Genomic DNA, 24,953 nt, shown 5'->3' with positions numbered 1-24,953 from the left:
GGGAGACAGCGCAGCTGTAAGCAGAGGCGCCAGCCTTCTCGCCACAAGGAGGCGCTCGCGGACACCTCGCTGATCGAGCTGCCCAGGCTTAAAGCAGGATGGAGCTAAGAAGGTTTTTTCCAAGGACCTGAAGAGGAACACTGTTGTTGCCTGCTGTCCCTGAAGTCAGCTGATGGAGTCCTTTTGTGTGCTCAGCTCTTGGGAGCTGGAATGGGGAAAAACATGTGTCTGATTTAGGAACTAAACGTGTGTGCTTAGAGATCTTGCAGCTTATTTTGTAAGACTATGAAGAGAAATGACCTTAGAGTGGCAGGAGTCCGGAGCACAGAGGGGCTATGTGTTTGTCATTATAATGGAGCACCTCTGTGCTGTGCTGTCCATACGGGTGGTGACCCGTCTCCGGTATCAATCCCAGCGTGGCGTGGACTGTCCACATGCTTTCCACCTTACTGCAATGCAAATTGTTTCACCCCCAGCCTCAGAAGGCTTGCCGGTCTTGTAGCAAGTGTGGAACCAGTGCCTCATGTGAACTAGTCGGGCTATTTGTTGTAAAATATTTTGCAATTTGGTCACTGGCCAACTTTTAATAAGTATATACGAAATTAAATAAGTATTTTGCAAAGAAGCAGACGTGTGTGTGGGTGCGGAATATCTTTTTCTCCTAAGTGGGTTTTCTGTCTGCTTTTAGAATCAGTTCTAGAACTTCACAAGAAAATTATTGTTATAGTGTTACAGTCCCACCTCTGTTTTTCTTTCTTTCCTTCCTTCCTTTTTTTTTTTTTTGTCAAATATAAATAACATTTTCCCGGATAACAAATGAATCCAAGGTTTTTTTGGGGGGGAAATCACGAATTCATTGACAACATGTAAAGATAACTCCCCAAACAAGTTCCAAATGGAAGCAGGCAGGGAGTGTGTTTTTCTTACTGTTGTTCTTTGATGCTGTACTTTGTTGAACTTTCACATTTCCGGTGCTATTCCAAGACTTCATGCATTTCTGTGGGAGTTGTAGAGCAAAATATAACTCTAGTAGGATTGTGAAATGAGGCAGAGATTCTAGTTCTGACCCACAGGAAGTTTCGGGCAGAGAGAACCACCTAATTTTAAATTTCGTAAAATAGGCTGGATTGCCCCGGCCTCATCCAGGATAGAAAGCCTTCCAAACTCATGGGTAAAATCCAGCATTGTGCGTTTCCTCTCAATTCCTCTCCTTGAAGTCAGCAAGGCACTGTATCACAAGAGAGTCACAGCAAGTCTTGTGCTGAGAAGTCCAATGTCTGTCCAAAGGACACAAACCTCAGAGGGATTTGGGGTGCTCTTGAAGTTTTGCCCTCCAAAATTCAGGAGAAATGACCAGCTGATATTGATTTAACTGGCTGGATCTCAGTGGAGGGATGCGAGCAGAAAGACACGTGCTGTCTTGGCTTGGCTTGGAATTTCTTAACATTCGCTGTGGAGGCGGGGTGAGTAACACCTGAGTCCCACAGGGAGCACTGTAATCAAGGCGAGCTCTGAGCAGTGTTAGAAGGGTCTTTACATGCCCTCCATCTCTCTGCAATATGCACTTGCAGAATTGGCTAAATGAGCCACCATACTCTGGTCAATATGAATAGGCTTGTAAGAGGCTCAGTTTGATTTAATGGCCACCCATGGACTGCCACATGAGGAAGGGAGTGTCATGCTCAGGCTGAATAAAGCTCTGAAAATCCAACCACTCCATTTGGCATTGTAGCTGTATTTTAATGTCCTCTTCAGAATTCTCAGTTATAGTAACATCGCTGCAATCAGTCTAGCATAAAAAGGCCTGTTTATAATAAATTGGTCAGCCTCTTATGTGCCTATCTTTCCTGATGGGATAGTGAATGATAAGATTGTTCCACATAAACTAGACAGGAAGATTTTCAGTATGACTAGTTGTATCTCTTCATTTGTGTAAGTGATTTAAGGTTTTATTTCTGTTTTGAGTCTTTGTTTTCATGTTATCTCATAATTGTCGTGGGGATGGGAGACAACTGTACGTCTTTGGGAGACATTTAAGGGAGATGTAGTTTATGAAGAAGTCAGTAAATGAAAACAAGATTGTTCCATCTTTTGTCATCCTTTATATCAGAAGACTGATGTGGTAGCTGTGAGCTCTAATGTCCTGGACAGGAAACATTGGCAGAGGTGGAAGTGTGCCATTGGTTTCTATGAATATTCTGAGGTGGAATAATCACATTGCCTTGTTATTACATAATAGTCACCCAGTGCAAAAGAGCTAGACCTTTGGAATCATTCAAAGTTTTCATTAGAGAACCAGCGGTCTGTTCAACTTGCTCTGGTGTAGCTCAGTGTTGAAATTGCATATTATAGTCTATGCTCCTGTAAATAAAGGACATTTTGTTATGCCCACACTCAGCTGCCTTTCCCACTGCGATTTCTTTCCCAGCCCCTGCTGTGACCTATTGTCAAATACAAGGCATTATTGGTGAGCTTCTTTTCATGGAAGCCTGATGTCTGTCCAAAAGACAAAAACACCAGTTAGATAGAAAGAGGACAAAGTCTTTTGGGTACATAGTGACTCTGGGTCTTAGCTGCAGAGCAGATAATTCATAAATGTCAACAGGCAAGAGGTGGGCAATGGGGACATTTGTCTTAAAGGTGACATACAAGCCATTTCTGGAGAGCTTAAAAAGGAAATAACCAAAAGTGATCCCTGGATTAATTTTGTAGTGACCTTCCCTCTTTCAGCTCATTTTTTTAAAACTTTTTTTTTTTAAAGAGAATCAACTCTTAGACAACTTTTAAACCTTTATTTGTTTTGGAGGATTCTATAAGCATAGCTAAATTCCCCATAAATCTCTTCCTGTGATCCAGGTATGCCAAGCTGTCCTCTGAAAAGTTCTCATTAGTCGTTTATTGGCCTGAAGGCATCGTGTTCTGGTACCGAGTGTATCAACAAATACTCACGAAGGCAACCACAGCATACCACTTCACCCTAATCCTCTATGGCTATCATTTCTAAACACTGTCTTAAATGCTATTGACATTTTGAAGAGTAGGAAATGAGGATTCAGTAGTTTAAAAACCTTTTTCTAAATACTTTACACAGATAAACTAATCCTAGGCCCTAGTCTGTAAAGAACGGTGCAACAGAAGCTCTTACTCTAAAGACACGCCGTTCTGTTCCAGTTCACTGCTAGGCAAGTCTTAGTCTCTCATTCTCCCATCAGGGGAAGGCGCTGCCCTCTGCTTCTAGCAGTTGAGTCTTCACAGAGCTATAAGGTATATACGGAAGGACTCCACACTGTCTAGAGGAATTTAACATGACTTCTTTTAGACAGCCACGTTTAACACAGAATACGGATGTTAGGATTTTTCTTCTTTGGATCAATGAGAGTTCCTTAATTGATGTCTAAGACTTTTCCATTGAGCTGTGAAGGCATCAAGAGCTAAGACATTAAATATGGGTTGGAGGTATGGCTCAATTATTCAGCATGTGCTTAATATGTGGAAGACCTTAGTATGTGGATAACAGCATAGAAGTAAAGAGGGCAGGAACATGATTTTGACCTGTGAACACATAACATGCCCATACATGCTAAGATAGCAAAAATGAATGGCAGTTGACTTTAGTTCTGTTCTGTAAAAGACCCATTTTTAATTGTAATGGTCATAGAGTTGTAAGGCTGGAGTGATACCTGAGAGAGGCCGGAGAATATGTTTGTAGCATGTTACTTGGACGGCATGATAATTGAGATCCATTGTGGCTGAACACTTTATGAGTTTGTTTAATTTGTCACAGTAAATAAAGCTTTTATGATGCAAGTTAATTAGCTCTCTTGTGTTACTGCACATCAAATGTAATTAACAACAAACTGCCAGTGTGGGGTTGCCCTTATGGAACATGGTTAACGGGAAAAAACTTAACTGGGTTGGAGGAACTGAAAGATACACTGTTGACTCAGTCACCCTTTTGCCTGATTCAGATGGATCAGAATCTGGGCGGGGTGGGGAGGAATACCAGGTCTCAGAAACATCAGCTGTTTAATACGCTTTAAAAAAAATCTAATGTATTATGACAGACTCACATGTGCCAGCACATTAAGTAAATTTCCTACTACTGCTCAGAGATCTCTTCTTCCTCCTTGGCTGGCATTGCCTGCATGCCAAGCCCAGCTTGCATCTTTCATTTCCAGTCATTTACCTTTATTTTGCTTTGACACATCTTCTCTAATATGATAAGTGCTGTTGTAGCAGAGGCAGAAGGAGCGCTATTGAATAATGACTGAGAAGGAATGTGTTTGGATGGGCAGAAGATGAAGACCAGGCTTCCAATGCCACCGTGGCATTCTCGCTGAGTTTATATGTTGGGGAAAGAAAATGTTCTTCTGTATTACTATTTTTCCCCTAGGAAAAATTAAGAAAACAACATTCTTGAGACATAGACTCTTTTTTTCAAGCATGTGATCAGAAGAAAGAAAGGCAGACAGATCTTTAAAAGTCCACTTTGAGATACTCCAACCGTGTGCTATTTGTGTTGTAAATACTGGGAGAAAACAACATACATGAAGAAGAAATACACACAGACAGGAACACAGCCTTGCTAGAGTAAGTCTTTATCCCCCTTTACCACAGTCATCCTCTCCACAGGGAAGGATGGTGAAATCCCACTTTCTCCAAGTAATTACGCTCCTGTGGGGGATGACAGCTTGGCCATGAAGAGAAACTGAGGCATGAATGGAAAGTGTGGTTTTAAATCCTGACTCTGATCACCTACAGTGGCTCACTTTCTCTGGGACTCAGTTTCCTCATCGAACCAGGGTTCACATAGTGGTTTTATGCAATTTTCTATCTCTAAAGTTCCCCAGTCACCGAACATTTTTCCACATTGCCAAGAAATCCTTCCAGTTCCGTCCTTTCTCACCATACCCATCCCTGGTTTCAGCTTGGGCAATGGAGGATGTATAAGGCTGGCTACTGAGAAGTAATGGGAGGTATATTTGAGTAACAGCCAGCTCCACGCATTTGTTCAGTGGATATTTATTGTGTACTTTACAAACTAGGTTTTGAAAACCTGAGGTTGAATTCCTTCATATGTACAACTGATAATTATGAGTATAAATCTAGAAACATGGAGCTAGATCAATAAATTAAATCTTTTCTATCCAGATTATTTGAAAATGTTCATATGTATCGTATATAGTTCTGTTAACCTTGGCTTTTTCTTCCAATGTACCACATAATCAATGTAGTGAAAGAAAATCAGTCTATTCTCTTGTTTACTAGAACATTTCATCTTGACACAGCTTTTTCACTAGGACTTGACAAGAACACAGGTGTTACCCTATTTGGTTTGATTAGATGGTTCAATGTGAAGGGTTACATCACATATTCAATTTACTTTTACTCTTTCAAAAACAACATTCTTGTTAGTTACAAAACAATTGCATAGTCATTCTCAGAAATTCAATGTCAAAGAAATTCATGAGAGAAGAAAAATTAAAGTATTAATTTATTCCACTTTCTATAGATACTTGCCACTAATATTTTGGTTTATATTATTTTCTCACTCTTCTTTTTCATATAAATAAATTGTTTTGTTTTCTTCACATACAGAGAGTAATACAATTATGTTAGTCAATCTGACGCCATGATAACAAGTTTCTGATATAATTAACTTATAGAGCAGAAAGGTTTGTTCGGGTTCACAGTTTTGGCTGTTCCAGCTCATAATCGATTGGTACTATTGCTGTGGGCTCATGGCGCTCACAACAGGAATACATGACAGAGTGAATCTACTTTATGGTCAGGTGGATCAGGGGTATGGGAGAGGTAAAAAAAATACATAAAAAGAGTGAGGAGGGCTATGGTCTCCCTGTCTCCTTCTGTGTCGCTAGGCCTCATCTCTTAAAGGTGACCTTCTACCTTGCAATGGTCTCACCCTAAGGACAAGATATCCTATGCATATATGAGTCTTTGGGTGAGGGTATATTCAGCCTCCAAATCAAAATTGCAACATACATAGCATCCATAATAAAATTAATGCTGAAGAAGTTTGACTAAAAAAGTACATTTTGATTCCCCACTTAGATTGATTTGATTATTTTAATGGCGATTAGACTTCATTTGAATAGACATAATTTTATTTAACCAATTCCTTGATTGGTAGATAATTGAATTTTTCATGTATTTTGCTAACATAAATAACATAGGGTAGTATTTAAATAATATTTTCATCATTGCAAAGAACAATTCATATCACTGAGTCCATGTGAGGTGCCAGGCACCCTCTACACATCTTATAGGAGCCATTTCTTGCAGAAGTTTTGATCTTAACTAGTTGTGTAATGGCCAGAAATCATGCATCTAGAGCACAGTAGAGCTCCCACTTCAGCCCAGACCTTGTGATCCTGGGGCTGACATCATTATACACTCAGCAAATACTTTTGAACACACAGTTTTGTATTTGTGTTAATTTATATGTAGAACATACTCATAAAGTTGCCAGGCCAAAGGATATGGTCTATTTAAACATGTGTTTTTATTTGTAGAAATTTTTTAAAATATTTTTTATGTGTATGAGTGCTTATCTGTACATACATCTGTGCACCATGCTCATGTCTAATGCCCTTGGAGGCCAGAAGAAGGCATAGAAGACTTCAGATCCCTTGGAACTGAAGTTATAGACAGTTGGGAGACACCATGTAGATGATGGGAATGGAACCCGAGTCCTTTGGAAGAGCTGAGCTATCTTTCCAGCCAAAATGCATCCATTTTGAAGTTTCACAGAAATTTTTGATTGTTTTTTTGTCAATTAGAACTCCAGGTTGTAAAGCAATAGACATATCGATTACGCTATATTCTTGCCGATCTTGTAAAGCATCATCTTTCCCATTTCGTTGGCAACATTTTTTCATCTTAATGCTGTGTTAACTTGAATTTCCTTAACAATTTTATTTTTTAGTAGTTATATATGTGTTTAAATACCATTTTTACAACTAGCTGTTGATAATAGTTCTACCACCCCCTGTTTTAGAGAGGCTGCGGTAAGTTCTCAGCTGAATGCTTTGGTTTAATTCAGACTCATCATTAGAAAAAGCATACATATATCTATTCTCTGTGTTGAGTTCCTACCTCTAGCACGATTGGAATTCCTTTCTGTGATAAATAGATCCAGATTGTGGACCTCAGACAAGGAAACTGACAACAGAAAGGTAGGAATATATGACCCCAAACTGATGTTTTCTCACTGAAAATCGTGGAGGTTCTGGGATGAAAGGAAAGCTGAGTAAAAATAAAAGAAAATAAATCATGATATTTGAAAAGAAATCAGAAGGCTCAAGAGAATAACTGAGCATATAGGAAAAGATGCTCAGAGTCATTTGGCTTCACAAATTTTTTTTTTAAAAAATCCAGGACAAAATATAAATCTATACCTAGAACTTGATTAAAACCATAGCATATAGATATAGATACCAGAAATGATTACGCATCAGTACTACAGGAGGATGTGTATAATGACCGGTGGAAACCTTGAGTGTCTGGGAGTGAACGCACATTGCGTAAGGTTTCTCTGAACTGGAGGAACAGCGACAATACAGAGTATACTATTCCTTTTTAGTTTCTGAAGCATGTGTGTGTGTGAAGTGTGTCCAGGTGAGTGCAGTGCTCTCAGAAGCCAGAAGAGGGTGTTGGATCCTCTGGAGCTGGAGTTGCAGGCAGCTGTGAGCCTCCCGACTTGGGTGGTGGGAACTGAATGAGAGGTCCTCTGAAAGAGCAGCAGTACATGCTCTGAAGTGCTTAGCCATGTCTCCAGCCTCCCTCACTTATTTACTAAAAAGACTCATACTTCCTGTTCATTCTTTTGGAAACCCACTTGTTCTTATGTGTCTGTAGAGACAGAGTCTTCTCACCTGTTAAGTTCTGGCTTTCCATGAGTTAGAATTAAAAAAATGATTAAATCATTCTATAGCACATGGTCGATTGACCTGCGGGTCAAAAATCTCTATCACAGGGTTCACCTAAGACCATTGGAAAACACAGATATTTACAGTACGATTCATTACAGTAGCAAAATTACAGTTATGAAGCAGCAATGAAAATAATCTTAAGGCTGCAGGTCACCACAACATGAAGACCTGTATTAAAGGGTTGGAGCATTAGGAAGGTTGAACACCTCCGGTTTATGGGGCATATGAAATATGTATCTGGAAAGATGACTAGTTATGCAGCCTGGCTGTTATTTTAGCTAAATCATTATGGAATCTAAGACAAGAACAAAACTAAGAAGCCAGAAGGAGACCCCTGAGTACAGAGCATGAGGCCACTGAAGTCACGCTCTCCAATGTGCGCTGTAGCTGGTCCTGGGGTAGAAAGGGATGACTTTTTACAGATCTCTTTTTTTGTCAGAAAACTTGTATTAGACCAAACTTTAAAATTATTTATTATCTGCTTCAACTACATCTTGAAGAAAGTGATTAATGCAATCTAGCTGTTCTATAACAGACCATAATATATTGTTGAAGGGGCTTGCTGAAAGAAAATACAGGTTTTTTTTTTTTTCTTTTTTTCTTTTTCTTTTTCTTCAGTGTTCCTGCTTCTTAAAAACAACAGATGTGCCAGGCAGGAGGAAAGTGCAGGGTCAATGGGTATGCTAACGTTAACACCTTTTCCGATTTGCAAACTCAGCTTTCCCCCAAGCCCTCTGATTCTTTAAATCTGTTGTCATTATTTTTTGCTAGTGTGAGCCTTGCATCTTCAGTAGAGTTAGGGAAGTAAGCTTAGCATTGGTGGCGGGAGGAAAACCTTAGGGGAAGCAGAGGTAGCAACTGAATTTTGTTTTTCTTTCAATCGTTTTATGTTCAATGATGGGATTATCCTGTATCCACTGTGTACTGTGTTCCAAGACACCTTTGCAGGTCTGGCTGGATGATCAACTAGCCTGCCCGCGGGGCTGTGCAGTGACAGAGGGACTTTTGTCTGGCCAGCCGATCAGGTTTCTGAAAGTTTGAGCAACAAGTAGCTGATGTTTTAAATCAGAAGTTGATGTTGGAGGAGGCGTCTAGTACAAAGCCAGAAGGAAAATGAGAAAATGAGAGAAAAGAAAGTCCTGAACGACAGTCCGGAAGCCCTGGCGAAAAGGTGCAGGGCAGCCTAGTGGGAAGTGGCAGCCCCTGGCCTGTGGGCTGAGGATCAAGACCCCAGCACAAGCTCTCAGTAGATTACTTTGCGTGATGTGACCCTTGCCCAGGGGACATTATCCTCCCAGCACTGAGAAGATTCCTGTTTGGATAGTGGCTAAGTTATTGCCAGAGAAGAACGGGGAAACGAGCATAAATTGTTGATTCTTTCGAAGTGTGTAGCAGAAACAGCAGCAGCAGGTTGACTTTGCAAACTCTCATCTCTAATGTAGCAGCACACAGCTCCCTTGACAAGAGACAAAGCAACTGCTAGGTTGAATGTGTCTTTACATGAGCAAATGATCTTGCATAATAATACGGCGCCGGCTGACAATCCTTTATGAATACAGCAGTGTAACACCGACAGTTAGCTGAACAACAGAGCTGCCTGCCCAGATAGAGGGTTTGGAACTACACGGGAGGGACATATTTCACTCAAGGTAATTCCAGGGAAACGTGGAAAGGCTGACATCTGGACTGTCATGCAAAGCAGACACATTCAGAAACACAAGAGAAATGTCGTCTGAGAGGTTCTAGTGAGCCTTCCAAGTCCTCATCCAAAGCTTGTGAAATGTTCATAATTTAAAGCGGGAGAAAGCAAAAAGATCACTTCAGAAGAGCGGTGGAAGAGGACCAGTGGCTGGGATGGATACATTTATTCACCGTACTAAATATTTCTTGACTATCGTCTGTGGGTCACAAATTGTGTTATGTCGCAGGGATCCAGGCGGACGTAACATGTTTTTTTTATCCTCAAGATGGTTGCAGAAGGGAATCAGCCAACAAGTATAGCATGCTGCCGTTAGCATTAAGACTGTGGAAACTACGCTTTCTCTCTCCCTCCCTCTCTCTCTCTCTTTCCCTCCCTCCCTCCCTCCCTCCCTCCCTCCCTCCCTCCCTCCCTCCATCCCTCCCTCCTTCCCTCCCTCCCTCCCTCTCTCTCTGCCTTTGGGAATTGGACCTAGGGCCTCACAGATGCTTGGCAAACCCTCTACCACTGAGCTATACGCTGGTCCTTTTTTACTTTGAGTCTTTCCCTTGCTGCGTTGTCCACACTGATTTTTTGTTTGAACATTCTGTGTGACCCAGGTCTTGCACTTGCAATCTGCTGAGTAGCTAGGGCAGACCCCTTCCTTCTAAGGGCTTTAGGATATTGAAAACCCAGAGGTCCTCTTCCTTGGCAAGACAGTCAGACTAAATACAAAGCATTTCCCAGTGTCTCCAGGCACAAAACTGATTAGATCTTACAGGAAGTTATCGGAAGATTTTAAGACTACTTCTTGTGAAAGTTGTGTGGGAGTAAAGTGGGCAGACAGAAAAACTAATCAAGAATCCTTTACACTCTAGGACTTGACTGTGCTTCCAAACCCAACAAAAAGGAGCAGGAATGATTACTGACAAGGAAATTACATGGAATGACATTTCAAAATGCTACACAGTATAGCCCCAGGCTAACAGTGTGGTATCTTATCCAGCAGTGGATTGCTTGGCCAATGGCTGGGACAAAAGAGAGAGTCATCTGGCATATCAGCATTTGAATTATCGACAGGAAATCTGACCATGTTATCCTTGTAACCCTCAGAAGGAGAAACTTGGAGTGGGAACTGGAACTTTCAAGGTGTTCAGGGAAAGGGATTAGACCATTACAGACACTTAGTTGTCTTCAAAGCTAGGCTTGACCTCTGATTCTATCACTGATTATGAGATTTTTGTTGGCTCTTTATGATGCAGAGAGTTCAATGTGACTGTGTATGATAACTAGTTGATCTTGGTGGTCAGGTTTGTGTGAGTTCTCAGTTTAACCCAACTACATGTGTGCTAACTTTGCCAAGATTTTGCTTTGACATTTACATCCTGCAAATTGCATACCAAGTGTAAACAGAAATTTTCCTGCTTGAGATGTTAATGTATAGCATACTCAAGTTTTCAAAGCACATTTCTAAGTTCCTTATTTGCTTGTCATGTCCCATAGATATTAGGAGAACCAATCCTACCAAACAGTTGACAGTAGGGCTGGCTCACAAGAGAATGCTATTCAGTGCCTTCTCCACCTGGAAACACAGAGAAAGGGAAGATAATGTCATGGAAATCACCAATACGAATGAGGTAGAAAGCGTTGGAAATCATCTGCTTTCCTATCCTCAGCTGCAGATGAGAAAACAAAAGTCATCTTCCAGAGCCCTACAAGTACAGGAGATAACAACTGAGATATTTTGCTGAGGAGAAGACCAGTGCTTTCTTCTCAGCTGCAACATTTCCCCTAAAACCACTAAACATTATCTCATCCCTTGATCTTCCTTTCCATATCTTACTTCTGTGGAGGAAGAGGCTTCATTATGATCCAAAGGCCGCATAGTAGGGCTGGGATTCCCATCCAGGTTTGTTGGTTCCAAAGCCCACGGAATTGTGTGTAAGCAGTAGAAGCATATGAACCAATATTCAATTAAAAAACTTTCAAATAGTCTCCTTAATTTCAGTTATTAGTCATTCCAGCAGGTTGAAATGGGGAAGATTAAAAATAGTTCCAAAACTTTTCTTCAATGTTCTTTTAGACCACTGAATTTTATACAGGGTAGATGAGTCATGAACCATGTTGGCAGGTTTTAGTCACTGCCACAGGGAATTGCGGGGAGGATCTCTTAGTGGGATAATTGTATAAGGGTAGAATATATGTTTGTATTTTTTCTGTTTACTGATGTTTTAAAACACACATGTCTATGAGATAATTCTCAAATTAGTTCTAAAACGATAATGCTGATAACATTATAGCATACTCTTAGAGGTGACTTGCTCTTCCAGGTTTCTGATGGATGCAAGGACTACCATTCTATTATGTGGAGTATCTGAGGTCATGTATGACTATGACCTTTTCAATGACTTCTAATCCTAAGTTTTGTGTAACTGTATGACTTTAGAAAGATGTTTTACTCTCACATGGGAATTGCAGTTGCTTGTAAACCTACTGACTCCCTAGCGGATCTGTAAGTCTCTAGTCGGCATAGACCCTATTTGGCTCTTGACACTCTTTGTTTTGAATGTTGCACTCAGACATCTAGGGCTATGCTGTCCCTCTTCAAACTGCCATTCCTATACCTGGGAGCCAGGTATTGGGGTGAATGCTGAAAGATCAGAGAAACAGAACCAGTCACAGCTAACCTCACCTTGCCAATTCCTCAGCTGATCCTATTTCCTCAGACTGGAAACCTCCGAGTCCTCATCTAGAATGGATCTCAGCTGAACTGCTGCTAAAAGCCTAAAAGCTTAACCAGGCTCTAGTTCCTGATCCTCACACCTTATATACCTTTCTGCTTCCTGCCATTACTTCCGGGAATTAAAGGTGTGTGTCACCATGCCTGCTTGTTTCCAGTGTGGCTCTGAACTCACAGAGATCCAGATGGATCTCTGCCTCCAGAATGCTAGGATTAAAGGTGTGTGTGCCACCATTTTTTGGCCTCTGTGTTTATCTAGTGACTGTTCTGTTCTCTGACGACAGATAAGTTTATTAGGATGCACAATTTATTGGAGAACACAACATCACCACATATTTCTACTCCCTTAAATATTAATTTCTGATAATATGAGATGGCTTTATTAAAAAAACATGGGTGCTTATTTCCTGGTTGAAGGAGAGTTTGGGTTATATGTGGCTTGGGTGGGTCTTGCCATATGCCACCACCTGTGATGGATGGATAGGAAGACATTTCAGTGCCATTCAGCAACCTTGTAGCGTATTAATAAAAACAAATTACTCATGAATTCATGTAGGTAACCCAAAGGTATGGATTGTAGAAGACCATCTCTACAAAAATATCATTGGAATTCTGTATCTAGCATTATGAGTTTAAGGTCAATGACAAAAATTAGAAGACAGTAAAACAAAACAAAACAAAAGTTCAGATTGGATAGTTTTGTCCACATTTTGCATGTAAACACATAGACCTAGAAATAAATACCAAGATTAATGCTGAAGTCTCTGCTTTGAAGAACCAAAGAGTTGTTGCAGCTTTTAAAAATCAGAACACAAAGCAAATAGGAAACTTCTAAATTAAATTCCAACATTTTCAAACAAGCGCTGCCTGGGAGATCATGCGAAGCATCCAAAGCCTAAATTGAATGTATGTTGGCAAGAGCATCTTCACATCTCTCTAAATAACTAGCTAATACAGTCAGGATTTTACACCTCATCGAGGCCTGGCACTTATTTGCAACATGTTCCAGTCAATTGTCAACTAAAGAGAATGCAGAATTTCAATCCTTTAGGGGAAGAACGGGTACAGTTTTTTTTTTTTTTTTTCCATTTCCCAGAGCATGTTGCATTGCAAAGATGGAATTCTCCAGGGGCTGCCAGGTCTTCTGTCAGGTGTGATTTAACCCATCAACATTTTTAGGAGAAATCAAAATGAACATGAAAGCAAGGATAAAGAAGAGAGAGAAGGCATGTACTCCAAAACAGCTGTAATGGAGCCTCTTGTCTGCTCTATCAAATAAAGTGTGGTACCAAGTCAAATGTAGATCATACAAGACATCCTAAATTATTTTCTGTGCCATTGAGCAGATTAGATTGTGTTATCCAATAAGGGATTCAAAGATGTGCCGAGACTGTGAGAATACAGAAGAGAGAATAAGAAACACGAACAATAGTAAAAATCATCAGACTTCCAAAAGGAGACATGGGTAGAGACAGATCTGTTGTTTTCTGTACATCACAAGCCACTGTGCTTACTCTGCCATACGTTAAATCTGTCAGTGCCCTATGCGGTAAATATTATCCCCATTTTACAGGTGAGGAAATTGAAGCTATTACATTAGATTAGGGTCACACAAGGACTGGCATTAGAAAATTTAGGTGACTGTCTCTGTCCAATTCCAGCAGGAAGACTTTAAGGAATATTTCAAAGAGATGGGACTTCATCCAGATGTTGGAGGGTTGACCAATATGCCATGTAGGAAAAGTTCATTTCACGTAGAAGAAGTGGTGAGGGCCTCAGGGCTGCCCAGAGTAGGAGCTGAACTTATCTGTGTAGGGACCAATGGCTACTTCATACATTGAAAGCCTGGAAAAAGTGAGGAAATCATCAGACAGTGTCATGTGCAAGTCCTGTGGTATAAATGTATGAGCACACATTCCTTTATCAAACTTTTATTGAAGGGTGAAAACACTTTCTTTCTCTTCCCCTGTTTTTGGTGTGGTGTCCAGTTTGTTTGTTTTGAGACCAGGTCTTGCTATGCAGCCTTGGCTGGCCTGGAACTCACTGTGTAGTCAAGACTTGTCTTGAATTCAGAGATCTTCCTGCCTCTTTGTTCCAGTGCTGGAACTAAAGGCATACACCACCACACCTGACCACATCAAGCTCTTGAAGTGTGAATCTGCAACTGACATTTCTGAGTCAAATGAAGCATTTTACAGCTTTTGGACTGTGGAGCAAAATCAAGAGATGAGGACAATTTAAATATGATGTCCTTGGGGGGTGTCTAGGGCTTCTCTCCTCAAATCACTCCACCCTTCTACCATGTACACTTGGGTATCATCTCTTACTGACATCTTGAAACTAAACACATAATAGTTTTTGCAGAAGCAATTTTCTTTCTGTATTCACATTTTTTTAAATCAGTTTTCATATTTAATTAAATCACATAATTGTAAGAACGAGTCAAACTATTATAAATAAGCTTGGGCAAGGGTACAACTAATTGGTAGGGGAAAATAAAACAAACAAACAAACAAACAAACAAACAAACAAAAAACCATGACATATGGCATGACCTATTAGTCCAGAGTGCTTAATCAGCCAGGCTTCTGGAGGGCCATGTTCTGCAGAAGGAATGGAGATCATTGATCTGAGGAGTCCATTAAATAGAAACACGTTAAGAGAATTGCTGTTTCCATAGGGGAAAAAAAAAAGTCAGATCTGTATGGGTCAGATCTTATAAGGCCTTTAATGCCAATCTAAGCAGTCTGCCACCGGTAATCTTGCCATCCCTACACTCTTGAGATCATTGAGCTTGCAGCTGTGGGTGTGGATGACACATCTTTTGAGCGTTGAGAGAGATTTGGTGGAGAACGTGGAAGAAGTGAGGTCACACCAAATGTGAGAACTGAAGAGTAGACAGGTATGGGAGCTGTCTTGAACACAGTTTGAGAAGGATGCCAGGTGTGAATGTGACATTTGACGTTCTTATCTCATAAAGAGGGAACAAGGAGGAAGTGGCCAACTGGGCGTGACACACACCACTAGGAAATGTATGCACCCTCTTCGCTTCCTTGAAGACTTTCCTTTTGCCATTCACAAACTGTCAGGTGGTTGCGGTGGCTTCTGTTGCAATGGCTTCTATGGAAGTACTCTGCTGGATTCAGCCAGACATTTCCTGTCACTTCATACACACATGTTATGTCATTGATCCCAAGACTTTCGTTGCATTGCTTGCATATTAGCATCTGAAGTCAGTAACCAGTTTATAATATCAATGCCTGGGTGGCATGGCAAATGTTAATCAATTGCATGTTTTCCTCACTGGTTAGAGAGCTGCATGCTTATAATCAACAGTGGCTTCTATTCTAAAAAAAAGAAAAGGGGAAGTGCTGTGGGATGGTCTGTATGTCAAATCTGTTGCTCTGATTGGTCAATAAATAAAACACTGATTGGCCAGTGGCCAGGCAGGAAGTAGGTGGGACAAGGAGAGAGGAGAGTTCTGGGAAGCAGAAGGCTGAGGCAGAGAGACACTGCCAGCTGCCGCCATGACCAGCAGCATGTGAAGATGCCGGTAAGCCACCAGCCACGTGGCAAGGTATAGATTTATGGAAATGGATTAATTTAAGCTGTAAGAACAGTTAGTAAGAAGCCTGTCACGGCCATACAGTTTGTATGCAATATAAGTCTCTGTGTTTACTTGGTTGGGTCTGAGCGGCTGTGGGACTGGCGGGTGACAAAGATTTGTCCTGACTGTGGGCAAGGCAGGAAAACTCTAGCTACATATTCTCTACCAGACCACCGCTCCAGGGGCAATTCTCATTCGCCTTTTTTTTTTTCTACATACTTTTTAATGCCTTGTACAGCACTCTACAGGTCTTTGGTAAGTACTTGACTTTCATTCACTCTAGTTAGACTCATGATCTAGTTAGGCTATGTAACGCATCACTGCTTCAACCTTCTGGAAAGACTGTCATGTGGGACTATGTCTGCTGTTCTCTGCCCTTCTCACTGTCTTCCCAGTTTCTCCTGTACTGCTCATTCCTGGACCTTACTCAGACAGACTCAGGATGTACTTTTCTTTCACATGAAGGACTAGGTAGGCACCAGCTCCTCAAACTTGAGAATGAAAAAGTACTACATGAAAACTTAGAAACCAAAATACTCCGAGTTCACATAGGCTTTCAAAAATTCTTAAGGAGACTCCAGGAAATGAACTCAGATATACTGATATAAGACAGAATTAACTCAGTTGATAATATTTTAAAAATTAGTGTCTATTGGTAACTAGCTCTATGATGTCCAATAAATTTTTGAAGGGGCAGTTTAAATTTTCTTCTTAGTTTTTAATTTTTTTTATTTTATTCTTCTTCTCTCATACATTATATCCTGACCACAGTTTCCCCTCTCTCTACCCTTCCCATTCCCTGCCCCCACCATTTCTCTACCTGAGATCCACTCCTCCTGTTTCCCTTCAGAAAAGGGAAGGCCTCCCAGGGATATCAACTGAACAAGGCATAATAAGTTACAATATTACAGGCACATACCTAGTCATACTAATGTTGGATGAGACAGCCCAGTGGGAGAAGAAAGAGTCCCAAGAGCAGGCAAAAGAGGCAGAGTCACCACTCCCCCACTCTAGCTGTTAGGAGTTCCACTAGAACACCAGGCTATATGACCATAAGGTATATGTTGAAGACCTGGCTCAGATCCACACAGACTCTGTGATGGTCACTCCAGTCTCTGTGAGCTCCTATCAGACCTGCTCAGTTGAGTCTGTGGACTGTGTTCTCGAGGTGTCCTTGACCCCTCTGGCTCCTACAATCCTTCCTCTCCCTCTTCTGTGGGGTTCTCCAAGTTCTGCCTAATGTTTGCATGTAGGTCTCCATATCTGCTCCTATCAGTTGTTGAATGAAGCCTCTTTGATGACAACTGGGCTAGACACAGATCTGAGTATAACACATTATCATTGGGAATCCTTTCATTGACTTCTCTTTTCTTCCTTTCTTTTTTTCTTTCTTTCTTTCTTTTTTCTTTCTTTCTGTCTTTCTTTCTCTCTCGCTCTCTCTCTTTCTTTCTTTTCTCTCTCTCTTTCTCCCTTTCTCCCTTCCTTCCTTCCTTCCTTCCTTCCTTCCTTCCTTCCTTCCTCCCTCCCTCCCTCCCTCCCTCCCTCCCTCCCTTCTCTCTCTCTCTCTCTCCCTCCCTTCTCTCTCTCTCTCTCTCTCTCTCTCTCTCTCTCTCTCTCTCTCTCTCTCTCTCTCTCTTTCATCAGTCATGTTTGGTTCTATCCTAGGTCTCTGAGCTGTCCAGCCTCTGGTTCCTGGCTATCCAGGCAGGTGTGAGCTTCCTCTTGTGGTGTGGGCCTCAAGGTGGACCAGTCATTGGTTGGCCAGTCCCTCAAGTTCTGTGCCAACATTATTACCTCAGCACATCTTTCAGGCAGGACACATTGTTGGTTGACAGTTTGGGGACTGGGTTGACATCCTAGTCCCACTACTGGACACCCTGCCTGTTGTGATTTGAAAGAAAATGACTCCCAAAGCGAGTGGCACTATTAGGAGGTGTGACTTTGTTAGAGTAGGTATGGCCTTGTTGGAGGAAATGGGTAATTGTGGAGGCGGGCTTTGAGGTCTCATATAGTCTCAAGCCATGCCCAGTGTCTGACACAACTTCCTGTTGCCTGTACAAGATACAAGAACTCTCGGCTATCTCTCCAGCACCATGTCCCACCATGATGATAATAGACAACCTGTGAACTGTATGCCACCCAATTAAATGTTTTTCCTTTATAAGAGTTGCTGTGATCATGGTGTCTCTTCACAGCGATAGAAACCATAACTAAGACACTTGGTTACAGAAGAAGGCCAGTTCAAGCTCTGTTCTTAATTTCTTATTTTTACATGTTTAATTATTAGGAAAAAGTAAAAGGAAGAGACAGTAAAGAAATAAAAACTGATCTGGGCCGTGGTGGCGCACGCCTGTAATCCCAGCACTTGGGAGGCAGAGGCAGGCAGATCTCTGTGAGTTCGAGGCCAGCCTGATCTACAGAGCTAGTCCAGGACATGCTCCAAAGCTACAGAGAAACCCTGTCTCAAAAAACCAAAATAAATAAATAAATAAATAAATAAATAAATAAATAAATAAATAAATAAAATAAAATAAAAACTGACTATTTCCAAAGGGCATCAACCAGCTTGACAGGACAGACCAGGATGGTCACATGTACAGATATGTAGCTCAGTGATTCTCTCTTTCTCCCTCTCCCCATTCCCCTCTCTCCTTCCTTCTCTTTTCCCCTCCTTCTTTCCCTCCCTCTCTCCCTAACACCCTGTGTGCACTCACATGGGCAGTTGCATATGGAGGTCACAGGTTGGTTGAGGTGTCTTGCTCTGTTGGTCTTCATCTTATTTTTTGAGTCAGGGTCTCTCGCTGAACCATGAGCTCAGTGGCTGAACTGGCTGTCTTGTTAGTTCTAGGGGTTGTCTCCACTGTTCTAGCACTAGAGATAGGCTGCTGTGCCTGGCTTTTGAGTGTATGCTGGAGATCTTGCCTCAGGTCTCCATGGTTGCTCAGCTGGCACTTTGCCTACTGAGCCATCTCCCAACTCTAGCTCAGTGGTTGTCTAATGAATGCAGTAAATACAATTATCTACTGAATTAAGATTTTCAAGCAAAATATAGAAATGAACTTTAATTGAGGAATTAATGCTTATTGAAAAATCAGTTTTGAACTGTTTTATTGAGATAAATTATGCACAGAAATGTGGAAAACAAGAGTTTTAAATGAAGGATATTTATATTACTTCCTGGAATGGAAGGTGTAAGGTAGGGATCTACACAATGCTTCTGGGCAGAAATGAAGCATTTAGAGTCTGAGGACAGAAAGAACAGAGGCTGTGGGTGTGGTTGGCTCTTTCTGCCTTTTACCAGAACAGGATTAAAACCACAGAAAAACTAATGCACACTGACAATGTGCAGGATTCCTAGATAAAACTCTTCCATGTAAATGTTAGAGTCCATGCTGCCTTATTAGGAAAGGGTGGTAAAACATATGGATAAAAGTAGACTACAAAGTGTCTTGTGGGCCACAACATGACCCCGAGTTAATGGTAAAAGGGGTTGCTTTATTATTTTATCCTGAGAGCTCAACTTTACGTGGACTTTTCCAGCATTGTTAAAGATTGAATAATGCTAGGAAAGCAAAGAATGCCAAATGTTGACTATTGATGTGGAGAGATGGTTTATCAGTAAATAATTAATATTTGGATATTTCTCAAACTTTGCTGCAGTCTGCAATTATGTAGAAAATTTAAAAAACAGAATGAGTTGGCCTCTACTAGCAGATATTTTCATTTCATGGGTATGCTGTTGATCTGGGCACATTCTTTATACTACTCAGATATCCTGCACTGCCGGTGAAGGTAAGAATTACACACCTTTTTGTTTATTACCACGAGAAACCCACCGGTCATTGTACGTCCAGGGAAACCTCTGTTGCAGGGCCGCGTGCTCTGTGTAGCTTAGATGGAGGTACATTTTTGCCTAAAGGGGTCAGAAGGCATGGGCAAAAGGGAGACTATTCTGAGAATGGAATACTTTGAGGAGAAGCTATACTCCAGGGTCTACCACATAGTGAAGAAAGAGTATTGCCTCATTACACCTCAGTTTGGACTTCAATGAGGCCTCTTTAACCTGTTTAAATTAGTTTTGTATGAAATATACATTCATATTCAAATGTCAGTTGGAAATACATTAAAAGGTAAATTTTGGTGATTCAGTCTTCTGAATTACTTCAGCTGTGAGCAATAATCAGAGGTCTATTTTCTGAAAGGGAAAAACACTTGAAATTGTTGATCATTGCAATCACTGCTCTAGGTGGGTACATATTATAGCTTTGTTGTCTTTAATTTCGGTGATTCTCTAAAGTAAAACTTGTTGTAATACTGCCCTTCATAATGGCCTTTTGGCTGCCTCTGTGCTGAGGGAGTGAGACAGTAATTTCAAGATGTATTTCCTACCTGACTCTGCTTTGTGACTCTATCGATCTCGACATTATCTGAACTCTTTCCCTCTGGTTTTGGGATATCAGATGAGCAGGGGTTATTTTACTATCTCTTGAAGAACAACATCGATGAACTATTTTCGTCCAGTGCACCACAAATTGTTTTGTCCGCAGTAGATTTCCACGCGGAGAAGGCAGACTCTGATTACTGGTTATTAAGCTTTTTTTTTTTTTTTTTTTCTTGCCATATGTCTGAATGGAAGCGTGGCAGATTTTCCTTTGGGTCTCAACAACGTGTTTTCTCCAACTGCAATGAAACTAGTTGGCGGAAATGCCGTAATAACAGTGGCGGTGGCAGACTGCTGCTGGTGGATAAAACAGAGAGCTGGGCATTTTGCAATCAGCGCAACCTTGGGGTAAAGGGAAAAAGCTTCAAAACCAAAGATGGCATTTGCTATTAGCCCAGTCCTAGCTGAGGATGAAGAGCATTTGCTTTTGTGGAGTCTCCACATACAGGACATTAGTCTCATTTCTCTTGATGCCTCCCAGAATCGCCCCAGAATAAAACAAAACAAAACAAAAACATCAGCATAACTCTCACATTGGATGATGTTTGTGTGGGAGGAGAATGTCTCCTTTTTTCCAGTTCAGTATCCTAACCATGTGGGGTGATATTTAATGGGGTTGGTTCTCAGCCTAGAAATGCATAAAAATGCATTAGCCACAATCTGTGTTGATACTGTTCTTTTTGCTCATTCTGTTACAGACACAGATGTATTCTAAAGAGACTGACTGCCTTGCTAGGAGCACCAATCATAGTGGCTTCATTACACTTCCTAAGGCTCCAAAGTGGATAGTTTTGATTGTGCATGCTGTAATTGTTTTATTCCATAGTCCCAAAGCCAAATGTGTTTATCTAAAATTAATGAGGGACTTTTTGATAAAACTATACTTAAAATCAAAGACTTTGAGTCGTGAGTACCAAGCTAATAGACTAAAATATATGCTGGTTATTTGACTACATGTCCAAAATTGTAAAGAAGACAATTTTCAACTCAGCCTATTAGATTAAACACACACACACACACACACACACACACACACACACACACACACTTATCACAATGTATACATACCACATTTACTACTTTAGTCACTTTATGTGTACAGTTTATGTCATCAAGTATGTTCATCATGTCATAAACTCTTTATTACTGTAGATCTTTATGACCATTTCATTTTCTCAGGCTACACAGCCTTATTAAATAATAACTCCCTGTAACCACATCCCCACAACCATTATTTTAAATTTTTTTGTGAATTTGGCTACTTTAGGTACCTTATGTAAAGAGAATCATACTTATTTGTCTTTTTGTCTTGTCTGTCCTTTTAAAGCAACTGGTTTCATTAAATCTTGAACTCATCACACGCTAGAGCAGAAAAAGATTAATGATGCCAACCTACATTCATGGAGAAGAGAGCTGCTAACTAGAAAGTTGAGTTGGTTCTGCTGGTTTCTAGTTTAAAATTCATTTTATTCCAGTTAGATATAAATTGCCAACTACATCTATGTGGTGTTCTGCATAAGAATAGCCCCCATAGGCTTATATATTTGGATGCTTAGTCACTAGGGAGTGGATCTCTGAAAGAATTAGAAGGATTAGGAGGTGTGGCTTTATTGAAATAAGTGTGTCACTGAGGGTGAGTTTTGAGGTTTCAAAAGCCGATGCCAGGTCTAATCTCTCTCTCTCTCTCTCTCTCTCTCTCTCTCTCTCTCTCTCTCTCTCTCTCTCTCTCTCTCTTCCTTCTCTCCTCTCTGCCTATGGATCAGGTCATAGCTCTGAATTACTGCTCTAGTGCCTGCCAGCATGCTACCATGATCTCTGCAGGGTTGATAATAGATGAAACCTCTGAAACTATAAGCAATCCGCTCCTCCCTCACCCCATTAAATGCTTTCTATTATAAGAGTTGCCTTGGTCATGGAGTCTCTTCACAGCACTAGAACACTAATGAAGACAACCTATACTAATTTTAATAACAGGAAATCTTTGACATCTCTCATTCATCATTTGCCTATTGGCCATAGTTTCAGCAGCTGCTAAATGAATTGCCAATAATAGGGCTAAAGTAGCACCAAATACATAAAGTCTTTAAGGGATTACCTTTGATTTTCTCCCGCACTTATCAATCTGTATTCTTACACATCTATGTTAGACATTAAAGAACTTGGTAGCAGGACAAAGCCATGAACATCTGAATGAGAGCATCATGAAGGAAGAGGAAGGAGGATCTCAAGTTTGAGGTTAGCCTTTTTCAAAATCAAACAAACAACAAAGCCTAAGGAATTAACCACCATAATACCTCTGGGGAAGAGGGTAGTAGTGAGCTAATAAGCATTCTGAGCTCAATAATGGTGCCACAGAATCTAGAAAATTTTGTCTCTTATATCTACATTTCTTGGCAGATGAGTAGTACCTACCAGGATATGGCTTTCTATCTACTTTGTGTTCTTGATTTTCCATTGAGCAGGGGCCATGTCTGTGTTCTTTGTGCCAGTCTAAGGTCTCTCTCAATTCTGTACAGGTCTTGATGGGATGAGTCAGTGGGACACTTGTCAGCAGTCAGGGAACAGCTGAGCCCTGTCAGCCAGGAGGTGTGCAGACAGGTTAACTAATGATAAGAATATAAGTGATATCATCTTTCTCAGTCTTCCATATCATAGAAATTAGCCAGTAGGATCCCATTTTTCACTTCTCTGATAGCTGAACTCTCCATACAGCATCTCCAAATACTTAGCATAGGGGCATCCTTTGTAGCAGGTTGTAGGAGTTGGTGTTACTGCAAGGGGAAAAAATTATCTCTACTAAATTGTTATATTAAAGATTTATTATAGTTAATTTGGCAAGGTAGAGCTTTTTAAGCCCTAAGATATGAGAAATTGAGTACACATGTATCTTTATTTGGGGGACACTTTTTGTTTTATTTATTTTTGTTGTGGTGGTTTTGTTTTGTTTTTCTGAGATAGGATCCCATGTAGTTCAGGCTAGCCTCAAACTCACCACCTAGAAGAAGACGACTTTGAAGGTCTGATCCTCCTACATCTACTTCTCAAGTGCTGAGATTACAAACATGTGCTACCATGCTCAGCCCTTGGGCACTTCTTTCTACTTAAGGTATTTGACTATTGGTACTGAAAATCCTTCTCTATTTAGTACAAGTTCTCATTTTAAAAAAAAACCCTATTTATTTTACTTATAATTATCTGCACATTCTTATCAGTACATATTAATTAGAAACAAGCATATATATGCCCATATTTAATAATACTCTCCATACAGGTCTTGATGGGATGGGTCAGTGGGACACTTTTCAGCCAGCATGGAGGAGAATTGTGTAGAGGAGAATCAGTGAGATCTGTTTATAAGGAATTGCTATCCATTTTGAATGAGAAGGTCTTTAAGCCTCCAATGCTGGGAGAATGGTTTTGCCTTACTCTAACCTTCATGTGGGAGTGGACTAGTCCGGGGCCGAGGATGACACAGTGCTCACCCCTAGGTTATCAAGAAATTAACCGCGTGGGTGAGTGAGTCAGGGCCCAGACCTTTAAATCCTGCCTGTTTCCACCCCATCACCCACGGCTGTGTCATCAGCCCCAACTTCTGCATCCCTCCATCTCCTGTTTCATGATTACTTTTTTTCAAAATGCTCTTGCATAATGATTACACCCTCACTTAGTCGTCATAATTTTTATATAATGCACGTATTGTTTGTAATGTGTCATTTTCCTTTATATTGTTACATTGTAAACATGCTGTGTTAAAATATGTTAAATTGGTTTAAACAAGTTTCCTTTTACGATGCCTTTAATTTAGCTCACATTGGTCTAAATTCATGAAGAACCATATATTAAACACTCTTGAATAGCTTCTATGAAAGGAAACTTAATTTATGATGTTTAGTATTATACATTATACAGTTTCTTTATTTTTCACTCAGTTCATCATGCTGTGAAAATTCATGAATATTTAACTATTAAATGAAATGCAAAATTTTCATTATCATTTTATTGAAAACTTGACATCTTAAAATACCATCCATACCATTAGTATTCTAATGCATTGTCACCTTATTGAGAAATGCTGCTAAAAAACAATACAGCCATTCAGAAAAAAAAATTTTGTCCGCCCAAGGCTATTAACTATAGTTCTACACATACATTAGTGACAAATAAGTGAAGCAGCCAATGCTCACAAAAGATGTCACTAAAATGCTAGGAAACAACTGTAACCATAGAAACCTACTCACACTGCAATCTGAACATCTTTTGTCAGTGTGTGACTAGAAATGAGATGCTTAAAATCATTAGACTATCAAAAAATCTGAACATCTCTCCATTGAAATTTACATATTTAAATATTTTGAAACCTGCAAAAACTTCAACATGATACTTCTATAAAATATTGTTTCAGATCCTAGCCCTCAACTATCAGTTTAGATATAACAACAAAAATTATACATGAAGACTTACAATTTTTCTCCCTCTTTCTTTAGGCTACATGCATTGTCTGAGGAGCCTAAACAAACACCCCAGAGAACAGAGGT

This window comes from Peromyscus leucopus, chromosome 14 (genome assembly GCF_004664715.2).
Source record: "Peromyscus leucopus breed LL Stock chromosome 14, UCI_PerLeu_2.1, whole genome shotgun sequence".
Taxonomy (NCBI): Eukaryota; Metazoa; Chordata; class Mammalia; order Rodentia; family Cricetidae; genus Peromyscus; species Peromyscus leucopus.
This window is presented reverse-complemented; position numbering follows the sequence as displayed.